This window comes from Salmo trutta, chromosome 25 (assembly GCF_901001165.1).
Source record: "Salmo trutta chromosome 25, fSalTru1.1, whole genome shotgun sequence".
NCBI classification, from domain to species: Eukaryota; Metazoa; Chordata; class Actinopteri; order Salmoniformes; family Salmonidae; genus Salmo; species Salmo trutta.
This window is the reverse complement of record NC_042981.1, coordinates 30,975,689-30,992,422: the sequence shown is the minus strand read 5'-3', so window position 1 is coordinate 30,992,422 and position 16,734 is coordinate 30,975,689.

Below are 16,734 nucleotides of genomic sequence, written 5' to 3'. Positions count from 1 at the left end.
ACTTTGTTGTTCTTAATCCATTTTGTCGCAACTTTGGAAGTATGCTTGGGGTCATTGTCCATTTGGAATACGCATTTGCAACCAAGTTTTAACTTCCTGACTGATGTCTTAAGATGTTGCTTCAATATATCCACATAATTTTCCTTCCTCATGATGCCATCTATTTTGTGAAGTGCACCAGTCCCTCCTGCAGCAAAGCACCCCAACAACATGATGCTGCCACCCCCGTGCTTCACGGTTGGGATGGTGTTCTTCAGCTTGCAAGCATCCCCCTTTTCCCTCCAAACATAATAATGGTCATTATGGCCAAACAGTTCTATTTTTGTTTCATCAGACCACAGGACATTTCTCCAAAAAGTATGATCTCGGTCCCCATGTGCAGTTGCAAACCGTAGTCTGGCTTTTTTTATGCCGGTTTTGGAGCAGTGGCTTCTTCCTTGCTAAGCAGCATTTCAGTTTATGTCGATATAGGACTCGTTTTACTGTGGCTATAGAGACTTTTGTACCTGTTTCCTCCAGCATCTTCACAAGGTCCTTTGCTGTTGTTCTGGGATGGATTTTCACTTTTCGCACCAAAGTACATTCATCTTGCGTCTCCTTCCTGAGCGGTATGACAGCTGCGTGGTCCTGTGGTGTTTATAGTGTACTATTGTTTGTACAGATGAACGTGGTACCTTCAGGCATTTGGAAATTGCTCCCAAGGATGAACCAGACTTGTGGAGGTCTACCATTTTTTTCTGAGGTCTTGGCTGATTTCTTTTAATTTTCCCATGATGTCAAGCAAAGAGGCACGGAGTTTGAAGGTAGGCCTTGAAAAACATCCACAGGTACACCTCCAATTGACTCAAATGATGTCAATTAGCCTATCAGAAGCTTCTAAAGCCATAACATAATTTTCTGGAATTTTCCAAGCTGTTTAAAGGCACAGTCAACTTAGTGTATGTAAACTTCTGACACACTAGAATTGTGATAGAGTGAATTCTAAGTGAAATAGTCTGTCTGTAAACAATTGTTGGAAAAATTACTTGTGTCATGCACAAAGTAGATGACCTACCGACTTGCCAAAACTATACAGTGGGGGAAAAAAGTATTTGATCCCCTGCTGATTTTGTAAGTTTTCCCACTGATAAAGAAAGGATCAGTCTATAATTTTAATGGTAGGTTTATTTGAACAGTGAGAGACAGAATAACAACAAAAATATCCAGAAAACGCATGTCAAAAATGTTATAAATTGATTTGCATTTTAATGAGGGAAATAAGTGTTTGACCCCCTCTCAATCAGAAAGATTTCTGGTTCCCAGGTGTCTTTTATACAGGCAACGAGATGAGATTAGGAGCACACTCTTAAAGGGAGTGCTCCTAACCGTGCTCCTAACCGCAGCTTGTTACCTGTAAAAAAGACACCTGTCCACACAAGCAATCAATCAATCAGATTCCAAACTTTCCACCATGGCCAAGACCAAAGAGCTCTCCAAGGATGTCAGCGACAAGATTGTAGACCTACACAAGGCTGGAATGGGCTACAAGACCATCGCCAAGCAGCTTGGTGAGAAGGTGACAACATTTGGTGCGATTATTAGCAAATGGAAGAAACACAAAAGAACTATCAATATCCCTCGGTCTGGGGCTCCATGCAAGATCTCACCTCGTGGGGTTGCAATGATCATGAGAACAGTGAGGAATCAGCCCAGAACTACACGGGAGGATCTTGTCAATGATCTCAAGGCAGCTGGGACCATAGTCACCAAGAAAACAATTGGTAACACACTACGCCGTGAAGGACTGAAATCCTGCAGCGCCCGCAAGGTCCCCCTGCTCAAGAATACATATACATGCCCGTCTGAAGTTTGCCAATGAACATCTGAATGATTCAGAGGACAACTGGTGAAAGTGTTGTGGTCAGATGAGACCAAAATGGAGCTCTTTGGCATCAACTCAACTCGCCGTGTTTGGAGGAGGAGGAATGCTGCCTATGACCCCAAGAACACCATCCCCACCGTCAAACATGGAGGTGGAAACATTATGCTTTGGGGGTGTTTTTCTGCTAAGGGGACAGGACAACTTCACCGCATCAAAGGGATGATGGACAGGGCCATGTACCGTTAAATCTTGGGTGAGAACCTCCTTCCCTCAGCCAGGGCATTGAAAATGGGTCGTGGATGGGTATTCCAGCATCACAATGACCCAAAACACACGGCCAAGGCAACAAAGGAGTGGCTCAAGAAGAAGCACATTAAGATCCTGGAGTGGCCTAGCCAGTCTCCAGACCTTAATCCCATAGAAAATCTGTGGAGGGAGCTGAAGGTTCGAGTTGCTAAACGTCAGCCTCAAAACCTTAATGACTTGGAGAAGATCTGCAAAGAGGAGTGGGACAAAATCCCTCCTGAAATGTGTGCAAACCTGGTGGCCAACTACAAGAAACATCTGACCTCTGTGATTGCCAACAAGGGTTTTGCCACCAAGTACTAAGTCATGTCTTGCAGAGGGGTCAAATACTTATTTCCCTCATTAAAATGCAAATCATTTTATAACATTTTTGACATGCATTTTTCTGGATTTTTTTGTTGTTATTCTGTCTCTCACTGTTCAAATAAACCTACCATTAAAATTATAGACTGATCCTTTCTTTATCAGTGGGAAAACTTACAAAATCAGCAGGGGATCAAATACTTTTTTCCCCCACTGTATAGTTTTGGCAAGTCGGTACTTCATCTACTTTGTGCATGACACGTGGAAAGGAAAACTAGTGGACCTTATTGCTCAGTATGTGGGCATCTTCTCCAGGGACCGACTTCACTGTGGGTAAGCAAAGAACGGCATCCACACGATCCGACTCTAGGATGATAGGCTTTTCAGGCTGCTGTACACAATGGTTCCACCATCCAACTACCAGAAACTGAGGCAGACATTGAAGAAGATGGAGGAGCGGGGCATCATCCGTAAGTCCAGTATTGAGCGGGCCTCCCCCCTAGTCCTGGTTTGGAAGCCGTCAGGGTGGCTGACAATTTGCAATGATTTCAGATCTTTGAATCAGAGAAAAGAGAAAGATGCTTGCCCATTGCCCCATCAAGCCGATGCTCTCGCTGCTTTGGGAGGGAACTTTTTCTTCAGTACTATGAATTTGAGTTCGGGATTCTACAACATTCCCATACATGAAGATGACCGCAAGTACACAGCATGCACAACAACAGCAGGGTTATTTGAGTACAACAGAATGGCTCAGGGGTTATGTAACAGCCCAGCAACATTCGCAAGAATGATGACCTCGATCTTTGGCGACCAGAATTAATTGTCTCTCCTGTGTTACTTGGATGATCTCCTGGTTTTCGGTAAGACTGAGTAGTAAGCCTCAAGGAACACAACATGGAGCTAATGCCAAAAAAATGCTACCTCCTCAAAAAAAACAAATCGGTCAAGTTTTTAGGCCATATCGTCACGCAGAGGGCATTGCAACCGACCCAGGAAAAGTGTCTGCAGTCAACGACATCACATCATCTGACCTGATGGAAAATGATAGGAAAATGCTATCACCTACCAAGATCAGATCATTCCTTTGTCATGACTGTCCTGTGAGGATCCCGAATGGGTCAGATCAGCTTTGCAATGGATAACTTCAACCAGACCCTCTCTCACCCACAGAGGGGGGAAGGAGGAAACTGGTGGTAGCTTGACACCTCACGCCCCATTGTAAATTAAAGGAGAGGAGCAAGACTCTGTCAAGGTCCCAGTCCCATCACCCAGCACACAGATTAGAGTTCTTCACTCTTAAGTGGGCTGTGTGTGATAAGTTCATCCATTGGCTGAAGGGGAATAGATCACAGTCCTAACAGATAACAACCCCCTGACAAATATAATGATGAAGCCGAAGCTAGATGCCTGTGAGCAACGGTAGGTCTCGAAAATGGCCCCTTTCGACTTTGACTTGAAGTAAATCCCCTGGCCCAAGAATGTCCCAGCAGACAGCCGTTCGTTGGGGCTAGGAAGGCAAGTGAGTTCCCAGAGTATGGAACAGAGCATGTGACTTCAGAGTCCATCCAGGAAGCATTCAAACTATCAGTCAATATCCAAAGAGGCGAGATCCTGACTCAAGTCTCTCCTGCAGGAGTGAAAGCAGTTTTGGAATCCTGTCTGGAGTGGGATGCGAAGGTGCCAGTGTGCAGCTTCCAATTAGCCCAGTATTTTACCAGCATCCTTCAGCATGAAGGAGAAGCACAGAGAAAACAGAAGGCAGATCAGGTTCTGGCCCAGGTGGCATACTTCGTTGAGAGGAGGAGGAGACCTTCACTCATGAGCCTGCCCAAGTGTTGAGAATGCTGAAGCATTGGGAGAAACTCGATATCAAGGACAGGATCCTCTACCGAAGATCTAAGGACAGAGGCACCAGCTGGTGGTGCCAGACTCCCTTAAAGCCATCATTCTCAGGGGAACCCATGGTGACGTCGGCCACCAAAGCCAGACTAGAACCCTCCATCTGGTACGTCAAAGGTTGTTCTGGACTTAGATGGAAGGGGAAGTGAAGAAATATGTCTCCTACTGTAAGCGCTCTGTGGTTGGCAAGACACTGGAGCCAGAAAGGAAAGAGGAAAAGGAAAATTTGCCGACTTGTGGGATTCAACGGTCTATGTGATCACATGGAAAGACCAGTCTGTGCACAGTTACAGAGTCAAAGATCCCACTACCAAGAAGAGTTACAGAGTTCATTGAAACTTCGTACTGCCAGTGAACTTCCTGCCGGTGGAACGATAAGGTGTCCACAGCCGCATCTACTGCTTCAGAGGAGGACATAAACGCAGACAGCTGTGATGAAAGACCGGTATTTGATATGGATGAGGATTCCGAGGATCAGAAGCACAGAAGCTGAATTCCCCAAATCTTCGGGACTGGAAAAGGGAGTAAACATGAGAGAAGCCGACCCTCCAAGTCCAAGGGAGGACATGATCTCCGGAGACGCAGCTAGCTCAAGCACAGGAATCTCCTCAAGGATGCCTAGTGATGATTCAAGTGATCTATCCGAAGATGACACAAGTAGAAAAGGGACGTAAGTGAGCAGTCTAGATGGCATCAGCAGTAGAAGTGCATCAGTCAGCGGCTCTGGATGAATAAGATCTAATAAGAAGAGAACGAGTAACCAGAGTGAGGAAGAGCACAGAAACAGACTGAAGGCTGAGCTCACGGATACAGTCCGGAAAACCAGTAAAGGCACCTTGAGAACTCGAACTGGAAGAGTTGTGAAGCCTGTCAGAAGACTTTTAGAGTCAATGAGTCAAGTAATTGCTGGGCCTGACAAAAGAGAGCATCTAGTTGCCCTGATTCAAGTCCTATCAACTTTTGTCGAAGTGTAGGCCTCAGTCACAGTACCCCAGTGAAACACAGAGGCGCAGAGGATAGATTAATAGAGAAAAAGATCTCAAGAAAGAATCAATAGATTAAGGGAACGAGAAGTACTTTATTAGAGGGTTATAGGTTATACAGTGCATCTGGAAAGTATTCAGACCCCTTGACTTTTTCCATATTTTTTTACGTTACAGCCTTATTCTAAAATATTTGATACAATTTTATTTGATCACATTTTATTTGATAAAATGTTATTTGATAAAATTTTATAAAATCTACATTCGTGGCAAAAAGGTTTGAGAATGATACAAATATAAATTTTCACAAAGTCTGCTGCCTCAGTTTGTATGATGGCAATTTGCATATACTCCAGAATGTTATGAAGAGTGATCAGATGAATTGCAATTAATTGCAAAGACCCTCTTTGCCATGCAAATGAACTGAATCCCCAAAAAACATTTCCACTGCATTTCAGCCCTGCCACAAAATGACCAGCTGACATCATGTCAGTGATTCTCCCGTTAACACGGGTGTGAGTGTTGACGACGACAGGGCTGGAGATCACTCTGTCATGCTGATTGAGTTCGAATAACAGACTGGAAGCTTCAAAAGGAGGGTGGTGCCTGGAATCATTGTTCTTCCTCTGTCAACCACGGTTACCTGCAAGGAAACACGTGCCGTCATCATTGCTTTGCACAAAAAGGGCTTCACAGGCAAGGATATTGCTGCCAGTAAGATTGCACCTAAATCAACCATTTATTGTATCATCAAGAACTTCAAGGAGAGCGGTTCAATTGTTGTGAAGAAGGCTTCAGGGTGCCCAAGAAAGTCTAGCAAGCGCCAGGACCGTCTCCTAAAGTTGATTCAGCTGCGGCATCGAGGCACCACCAGTACAGAGCTTGCTCAGGAATGGTAGCAGGCAGATGTGAGTGCATTTGCACGCACAGTAAGGCGAAGACTTTTGGAGGATGGCCTGGTGTCAAGAAGGGCAGCAAAAAAGCCACTTCTCTCCAGGAAAAACATCAGGGACATACTGATATTCTGCAAAAGGTACAGGGATTGGACTGCTGAGGACTGGGGTGAAGTCATTTTCTCTGATGAATCCCCTTTCCGATTGTTTGGGGCATCCGGAAAAAAGCTTGTCCGGAGAAGACAAGGTGAGCGCTACAATCAGTCCTGTATCATACCAACAGTAAAGCATCCTGAGACCATTCATGTGTGGGGTTGTTTCTCAGCCAAGGGAGTGGGCTCACTCACAATTTTGCCTAAGAACACAGCCATGAATAATGGTACCAACACATCCTCCGAGAGCAACTTCTCCCAACCATCCAGGAACAGTTTGGTGATGAACAATGCCTTTTCCAGCAAGATGGAGCACCCCTTTCTCATCTGGACCGACCATCAGAGTCTGGAGTATATCCGGGCAGCTAGGAGACTGAATCTGCATCAGGCAAGGTGGGCCATGTTCTTCACCCGTTTCAGGTTTACTATTTCCTATAGACCAGGCTCCCTGAACACGAGGGCCGACGCGCTGTCCCGTCTCTATGACACTGAGGACCGGTCCATCGATCCTACTCCCATCATTCCAGCTTCTAGGCTGGTGGCACCGGTGGTATGGGAGGTGGACTCGGACATCGAGCGGGCGTTAAAGGTGGAACCTGCGCCTTCACAGTGTCCCGTGGGTCGCATGTACGTGCCACTCGGTGTCCGTGATCAATTGATTCGGTGGGCCCACACACTACCCTCTTCGGGTCATCCTGGTGTGGCGAGGACAGTGCGGGGTCTCAGGGGGAAGTACTGGTGGCCCACCTTGGCTAAGGACGTGAGGTTCTACGTCTCTTCCTGTTCGGTGTGCGCCCAGAGTAAGGCTCCTAGGCATCTCCCGAGAGGAAAGTTAGAGCCCCTCCCTGTTCCACAATGGCTATGGTCTCATCTGTCCGTAGACTTCCTGACAGATCTCCCCCATCTCAGGGGAGCACTACGGTCCTGGTTGTTGTGGATCGGTTTTCAAAGTCCTGCCGTCTCCTCCCGTTGCCCGGTCTTCCTACGGCCCTGGAGACTGCGGAGGCCCTATTTACCCACGTCTTCCGGCACTACGAGGTGCCAGAGGACATTGTCTCTGATCGAGGTTCCCAGTTCACGTCGAGAGTAATGGGCAGGCGGAAAGGGTGAACCAGGAGGTGGGCAGGTTTCTGCGGTCGTATTGCCAGGACCGGCCAGGGGAGTGGGCGAGGTACATTCCATGGGCGGAGTTGGCCCAGAACTCACTTCGTCACTCCTCCACTAACCTGTCACCCTTTCAGTGTGTTTTGGGTTACCAGCCGGTCCTGGCACCATGGCACCAGAGCCAGACTGAGGCTCCTGCGGTGGAGGAATGGGTGCAGCGCTCCAAGGAGACCTGGAGAGCCGTCCAGGAATCCCTGAAGCAAGCCAGTGGACGGCAGAAGATGAGTGCTGACCGCCACCGCAGTGAGGCCCCCGTGTTTGTACCGGGGGACAGGGTCTAGCTCTCGACCCGGAACCTGCCCCTCCGTTTCCCTGCCGGAAGCTGGGGCCGCAGTGTGTGGGGCCCTTCAAAGTCCTGAGGAGGATAAACGAGGTGTGTTATAGGTTACAACTCCCTTCCTATTACCGTATTAACCCCTCGTTTCATGTGTCTCCTCAGGCCGGTGGTAGCTGGTCCCCTGCAGGAAGGTGAGGTGCCGGAGGTCCCTCCGCCCCCTCTGGACATCGGGGGGTCCCCGGCGTACAGCATACGGGCCATTCTGGACTCGAGACGCCGGGTGAGGGGCCTGCAGTAAGTACCTCGTGGACTGGGAGGGGTACGGCCCGGAGGAGAGGTGCTGGGTACCGGTGGAGGATGTCTTGGACCCGTCCCTGTTGAGGGATTTCCATCGCCTCCACCCAGATCGCCTTGCACCTCGCCCTCCAGGCCGGTGTCGGCGCGCAGCGGGAGCCGCGCGTCGGGGGGGGGGGGTACTGTCACAACTCCCACCGAAGGTTGCTCCCCCTCCTGCTCGGGTGGCGCTTGGCGGTCGTCGTCACCGGCCTACTAGCTGCCACTGATTCCCTTTTGTTTTCCCCCTTTCCGTTATTGTTTGCACCTGTTCTGTGTTGGGTTGATTAGCGGGGCTATATTAGCCAGTAGGCCCGCCTGCTCTTTGTGCGGGATTGTTTCTCTTATTGTATTGCTTGTGATTACGCTGATGGTGTTTTGCGCTGGTGCGTGTTTTTGCGCCGACTGTGTTTGTCCCCTGTGTTTGGGGAACTTTGTTTTGTGTGCGCTCAGATTGCTGTTTGGGGTGGCTTGTGTTTTCGCCGTTGGGCTCATTAAAAGCCATTACCCTACATCGCTGCTTCCTGCGTCTGATTCCTCTCCTACAACGCCCAAGCCTTACAATATGGGGTATTGTGAGTAGATTTATGAGGACAAAATATATTTAATACATTTTAGAATAAGGCTGTAACGTAACAAAATGTGGAAAAAGTCAAGGGGTCTGAATACCTTCTGAATGCACTGTATGTATAAGGCCGTATTTCTACCTGGCAAGTCTCTTTGCTGTCCTTCTAGACGACTTTAGGTCAAGGTTACCCCTGTGAAGAAAAAGTCTTACCTTATGTCTTAAAGTTTGCTGAAATTAAGAAGGGGTGAGTGTAGGAGAGTTAAAATGGTTACTCAATCAAACTTCAAATTATTGGAATAGTACACAACGCAGAACAGAACATCCATGTTAAGGGTCAGCGGCCCAAGCCTGCGAACAGGAATGATTCAAGTTCAGACAGAAAGGGGGAATCAGATCACTATGATCGCCAGGAACTTTACTTTTGGTTTATATTTTTATTTGTTGCGCTACTAGTACTGCCTGTTGATGTTAAGGAGGCAGCTACAGTAGCTGGATAATATTAACATCTTCGTTTTTTATTTCATTAAATGTATTTTATTTCATATGGGTGCTTACGTCACCTACTAACACACTGGTACTACACGTAGCTCTAGTTCTCTTCAGTCCAATAAAACAATGAGAGAGAAATGCATTTGTCACAGATTACTCATGTGTAGAAGTCCACAACGTTAGATAAATAAAGCATCCTAAGGTTAATGCAATAGAGCAACTTGTCAGATGGTGCATTGAAGACTGATGTGTTCCTGTCTTGTCTTTTCATAATACCATTGCAGATCTACATAAAAGCCAGAAAAGACAGCCGTGGTGTCGCTCTTCTTTTCTTGGGTCTTCTGTGGTACATATAATGACCACTACAGATGTATACCCATAGAACTTATAAATGCCTCATCTTAGTTTAACTGGCATAGCTCATCAGAACCCAAAATATAAGCTTGTTTTACTCAACATAACAACATAAATGTAAACAACCACTCTATAACCTAAAAACATGGTTAAAACTATAATTCTGATATCATGGATGGTAAGTCCTTGCATCCATAGCTCTGTCTTTGGATTTGAGAGTGGTTATTATTACGCTTTGTTATTGTTTCAACTGCTGATTGCCGCTTTAACTAATAGGCCCACATCTCAACTGCCTAACTCGCCTCCTTTACTGGTGACTGAGGTAATCGGTGGGGATTGGGATGTTGCCCAGTCGTCCTTCTGGCTGATCTTCGAGGGCCTTCAACAACAGGAGTTTCTTTTGTCCCGGCTTTAAATACATGTACTCTTCAGCCTCACCGGCCACATCCATTCCCAGTCCAGGGGCTCCGCTGAGACCACATCTTCCTTGCTACAGAGCTCATAGATCAGCACTCCTGTAGTTAAGGCTAGGTGCACCGCTAGCGGGACAACTTCCGGTGAAACTGGAGGGCGCAATTCAAGTAAATAATCATAAGAATTATGTATTTTAAACATTTAGGTACATAAAAGTGTCATATCAGTTAAAAACTTAAATTCTTGTTAATCTAACTGCACTGTTCGATTTACAGTAGGCTTTACAGCGAAAGCATGCCACGCGATTGTTTGAGGACGGCGCCCCACATCAAAATATTTTTCCACCGGCACAGGTTTCATAAATTCACAAATAGCGATTAAATATTCACTTACTTTTTGAAAATATTCCTCTGATTTGTCATCCAAAGGTTCTCAGCTACAACATGTAGTGTTGTTTTGTTAGAGAAAATCCTTCATTATATCCCAAAATGTCTATTTAGTTGGCGCCATCGATTTGAGTAATCCACTCGTTCAATATGCAGAGAAAGATATCCAAAAAGCTACCGCTAAACTTTGTTAAAACAAGTCCAAATACGCTTCTATTTAATCCTCAGATACCTTAAAATGTAATTAAACTATAATTTTTCATAAGGAAAGAAGTATGTTCAATAGGAAAACGATATTAGCAGGTGCGTGTCCTCTTTGTCATCCAAGTCTGTGTCCCTGTAGTAAAACTCATATTTCTTACTCGTTTTGGAAGAAACAAGCTTGAAACCTTGAACAAAGACTACTGACACCCAGTGGAAGAAATAGTAATTGCATACTGGGAGCTAGATTACATTTTTTTCCCTATACGTTCCATTGGAAGAGCATGGGCCCTCAAAAAAAAAGCAAATTCTGCTTGGTTTTTCTTTGGATTTTCTCCTACCATATCTATTGTGTTATAGTCTCCTACATTATTTTAACATTTCTACAAACTTCAGAGTGTTTTCTTTCCAATGGTACCAATTATATGCATAGCCTGGCTTCAGGATCTGAGCAACAGGCAGTTTACTTTGGGCACGTCACTCAGGCGGAAATTTAGAAAAATAGACCCTAGCTTGAAGAAGTTTTAATTAAAGATCATCAGAGTTATAAGTGTCATCTTTGCTCACTTTATCCAATGGTGCACGATCCTCCAGACGCCATTCTTCCTGCAGGGAACCAGCCAGAACACTTGCCGGACCAACCCGTCCTGATCAGCTGGAGCGATGGAATAAACCACTCATTGTCCTCTGGCCATCGCACTACCCAATAGAGTGTCAGGCCCCAGGCGTCCTGAATCTTGTTGTGACCTCTGACCGAATGGTTTCTGGTGTAGACCAGTTCTCCTTCCCTTAGTTGTGGGTCGCTCACTTGACTTCGATACCTCTGATCTCTGAGCTGCTTCCTTGCATTCAGCCACTGCTGCACATGGTCATATGCTTCGCCCAAGGACTCCTGGTGCTCCTACACCCAATCCTCCACATTGCCCTCTACAGAATCCTCTCTGTCCATACCTAGCAAAAAGTCAACAGGCAGACAAGTAGACTGATCAACAGTATGCATTGGTTACCTGATGGAGATGGTGAGGTCAGCGCCTCTTCTGGTCAGAGGGCAAGGTCATGAAGGATCCAGTTGAAGTGCTCACACTGACCGTTACCCTGGGGGCTGGTATGGGGTTGTACGACTCTTCTGGGTCTTGTAGAGTTTGCACAGTTGCTGGATCAAGTTGCTCTAAAAATGTTGTTCCGAATTGATCCGACACGGTGGGCCGAACAGATATAGCCAATGCTTCACCAGAACCTCAGCAACCGTACCTGCCCGCAGATCCTTGGAAGGGATTTCCTGCATGCACTTGGAAAACACATTGGTAACAGGAGAACATTCTGGCTTCCATTGCTAGCTGGCTCTAGTACAGTGAAATCTATAGCTAGGACTTCATGTGGGTGGGAGGCCTGGAGGCTTCCAATAAAGAGTTTGACCTTTGGCTGAATTGCTTTAGGTAGAATGCACCTCCAACACATTCTGCACCATTTCTCGAAGTCTTCAGACATGCTTGGTCAGTAACAGCGTGACCGTACCAATTGCAAAGTGCGCTCCACCACTTGGTACCCATGATTGTTGTGAAGACTGATACCTTTATACTTATGGTGACACTGTGGCAGTATGAGATGATACTCCTCCTTACCTCCATCAGAGGCATAGTTTTGTCGGGAACAACACAGTCACTACCACTGACGAACAAGCTCCTTTGTACATACACCCAATTTCTGACTCTCCGTTGGGCCTGGAGCTCTGGCATCCTTCCAGTATGTCAGGAATGGTCCAATGACTGTATCTCGCTTCGGAAAAACAGTCAAGTCTGCCTGCGAACAACCAGGAAGAGCATAAATCTCACATTGAACACTTGACAACTTTCTTACTGGCTCTTCCTCTCCACCTCCTCTAGTTCGACTGGCTTCACATACTGGCGGGACAGTGCGTCAGCATTTCCATTCCGAGATCCAGGGCGATACTTAAGAATAAGGTCAAAAGAGGCCAACTGGGAGGCCCACCGTTGCTTGATTGCCTTGTTCAGATGACACAACTGGTTGTTATCTGTAAATACTTTAAAGGGGGCCCATAGCAAGTACTCTTTGAACTTTTCTGTAACAGCCCACTTAAGGGCCAGGAACTCAAGCTTCATGGAGATGTAATTCTCCATGTTCCTCTCAGTGGGTTTGAGCGCTCTGATAATTAAGGCGACAGGTCTGCGTCTCCACCCCTGGCTGGCATCAATCTCTAATACAAAAAGCATCTGTAAGTCAGCATAAAATAGAATAGGGGCTGATATGAAAGCTTGTCTGAGCTGGTGGAAACATGCCTCGCATTCTATGGTCCAGCCCATGTCAGTGGTTTCCTAAGGTTATAGCACCGGTTCCAATCCAAGTGCCAATGCCGTTTATCAAACTCCAGGTGGTGCTATGGTCAGATTACATGAAAATAGAGGTCTTTGGGCAGGCACATCAGTGGTGGGTTTGGCATCGAAAAACTAAAGCATATGCAGAAAAGTATTTAATACCTACGGTAGAATATGGTGAGGCATTTTATATCTTATGGGGTTATTTTGCTTCCACTGGTCCCTGTGGTTCTTGTTAAGACTGCCCTGTGAGCTTGGCCAACTGGACGTTATCAAAATTCCGGTGCAGTTCAGCACCAACCCTGATGAGTCTGACGCCTGGGGGAACAGTGCCCTGATATGCACCGGCCACAGCCAGGAGTTGGATTTCCTGTTAAGGGCTTTCAAAGGAATAGGCCTGAGGCTGGACCGCACCAACCAGGCTGGGCACTCTTCCATCCAGGTGGCCAACTTCTTTGGGCACGGAAAGTATGTCCAGACCCTGAACTCTTGGAGGAACAGGGTGGTGTCAGATGACCCACTAGGGGAGGTCGGGAAGGGGGCAGGGACCGAGCGGTGACAGCCCAACATGCTCTCTAAACCCTCTCAGGCAAAGCAAAGTAATTTAACCTCCACCTCCTGAGCAGCAGAAAGCAGTCTTATCAGGGTAATGTGCTTGACAAGAGCCTATCAGCAAGGAAATTAAAGATAGCCTTGCCGCAGGACAAAATATCCCTAATAGCCAATGTCAAGAGAGCACCTGTGAGGTGACAAACGATGCTGACAAAACTGTCTCCACGCCAAAAGCACTTTTAAACGGCAAAGTCAATCTCCGAGAGCGCCCGAGGATTCCACCAGGGTGCCAAAAGATTAAAATAATGACGTTGCACAATCAAGTAGGAGAGGGAGTAAGAAGAATGGCAGCCTACCGCCGAACAAGCAACTAAACAAACTCTGCTTCCACAGAGCAGAGATGGAGTCGGAGATTCCTGTCCGCCCCCCATGGTTCACCGGGCTGGGGACCAGATTACTGCACCGATTCACCACCCCTAAGTTCATGAGACTGGTAAATAACTGTTCCTCCGGTTCCTCACAGGGCAGAGGGAGGATGTGCTGGGATAAAACTTTCCCTTTTCTCAAAACACCAGAAAGTTAACAGTCAGCCAAGTGGGACAGCATCAGCGGGTTGAAGTGTGAATTTGAGAGCAGTGTCTCCCTCGAGTAAAAGAAAAACCGACTGTTCAATTTGGAAAATTAGAGGCCGTCCATTTGATAAAGCACTTTAGATTCCACATGTTCAAACAGTATGGTAATTTAGGAATATATTCCAATGCTTTGTCTGTAGATTCAAATCATGTGCTATTTGCACAAATCGTAATAATGGCAATGTCGCTTTTATTTGAGAAAATAATAATATATTACACTATTATTGAAATATGTAGTGTATATTCTAATTATAATGTATACTTATTTATAATGACTCATGTTGTTAATATGCACAGGCTATATGAATTGTAATACATTTATACAAATATTTCCAAATTTGACAGAATTCTAATTTCTGCATTTTATATAATCTTTGAAGGAGAGTAGAGAGAGAGAGAGAGACAGAGAAAGATGCTCTTGTGTGAAAGGGGACATTAAACATCAAACTCAATTGGAACAAAATAGCAGTGGTTAGTTGATAAATAGCAGGGATTAGTTGATCAAGATCAAGAGTTAATATGCATTATTTATTGATTTTTACAAAATGTCATAAATGTCCTACATAGAAATACAAATACATTAAATATATTGTATCACTGGTAAGAATACAAAGACAATGTGCAAGGTGTTCTCAGCTGGTGGACGTTCTTCAGCATCACATGCCAAGCCTGTGTGCTTTATCTTTGCAAACCAATTCAAATGCTGTCACGCATACATTTTCTGTAGCAACACACACATTCTGTAGTTTTAAAAAGTTGGTTGCAACACAGTGGAAGGGATGGTTGAGGCAAACACTAAAACAGCATCCAGGCATAAACACACACACTTTAAAAATTAAGTTAAATTCATACCATATACACTTCCGTTCAAAATGTTGGGGTCACTTAGAAATGTCCTTGTATTGAAAGAAAAGCACTTTTTTTGTCTAATAAAATATCATAAAATTGATCAGAAATACAGTGTAGACATTGTAAATGTTGTAAATGACTATTGTAGCTGGAAACGGCAGATTTTTTATGGAATATCTACATAGGCGTACAGAGGTGTCACGCCCTGACCATAGAGAACCAAGGTAGGTCAGGGCGTGACTAGGGGGTGTTCTAGTTTATATTTCTATGTTTATATTTCTATGTTGGTGTTTTGTATGGTTCCCAATTAGAGGCAGCTGGTAATCGTTGCCTCTAATTGGGGATCATATTTAGGTAGCCGTTTTTCCCACGTGTGTTTGTGGGATACTCCGTCCTACCCGCTGCACACAGACACATGACAGAATATCCCACCCACGCAGGACCAAGCAGCGTAAATGAGGTAAAGGAGTTTTGGACTTGGGAGGACATGAGAGGACACGAGACCCTTCCTTGGCGGGAGTCGCCAAGGAGCATAGGGGGACAGCGACGGCGCCGGGGACCGCGGCCACAGAAACCCCTAGATTGTTTTTGGGGGGGCACATGGAGCGGTCGGCGGAGCAGCGGGGAGTGCCAGAGCCCGAATGGCAAACTGGAGCTCAACGAGGGATACCGGAGAGAGGTTTTGCGAGGAGTATGCTGCAGCGCAGGCGCGCTGAAGAGCGCAGGTGCGCTGAAGAGCGCCTTCTCAGCCCGGTACCATCTGTGCCGGCTCCACGCACCAGGCCACCAGTGCGTCTCCCCAGCCCGGTATGTCTTGTGCCGGTTCCTCGCACTCGCCATGAGGAGCGTGTCTTCAGTCCGCTGCCACAGAAACCCCAAGATTATTTTTTTGGGGGGGCACATGGAGCTGGTGGCTGATCAGAGGGAAGAGACCGTCAGGGAGGCGATGGAGAAGTTGGGGGAGAGAGAGATGAGAAAGATGTTGGTCAAGTGTGTTCTGCTCAACATTCGACCGGAAGAGCCTGTCAGCAGTCTGGTGAAGTCTGTGCTGGCTTCACGCATCTGGCCTCCATTACGCCTCCCCAGTCCGGTACGTCCTGTGCCAGCTCCCCACACTCGCCCTGAAGTGCATGTCACCAGTCCGGTGCCACCTGTGCCGGCTCCACGCATCAGGCCTCCAGTGCGCCTCTCCAGTCCGGTACGTCCTGTGCCAGCTCCCCGCACTCACCCTGAAGTGCGTGTCACCAGTCCGGTGCCACCTGTGCCGGCTCCACGCATCAGGCCTCCAGTGCGCCTCCCCAGTCCGGTACGTCCTGTGCCAGCTCCCCACACTCGCCCTGAAGTGCATGTCACCAGTTCGGTGCCACCTGTGCCGGCTCCACGCATCAGGCATCCAGTGCGCATTCACAGTCTAGAGCTTCCGGCGATGGTTCACAGTCCAGAGCTTCCAGCGACGGTTCCCAGTCCAGAGCTTCCGGCGACGGTTCACAGTCCAGAGCTTCCGGCGACGGTTCACAGTCCGGAGCCACCGGCGACGTTTCACAGTCCGGAACCTCCGGCGACGGTTCACAGTCCGGAACTTCCAAAACAGTCAACAGTCCGGAACCTCCAGCGACGGTCAACAGTCCGGAACCTCCAACGACGGTCAATGGCCCGGAGCTTCCAGGGACGGTCAACGGCCCGGAGCTTCCTGGGATGGTCAACGACCCAGAGCTTCCAGTGACGGTCAACGGTCCAGAGAGTCCAGGCACGGTGTCCAGTCCCGCTCCATGGCAGGAGCCTTCC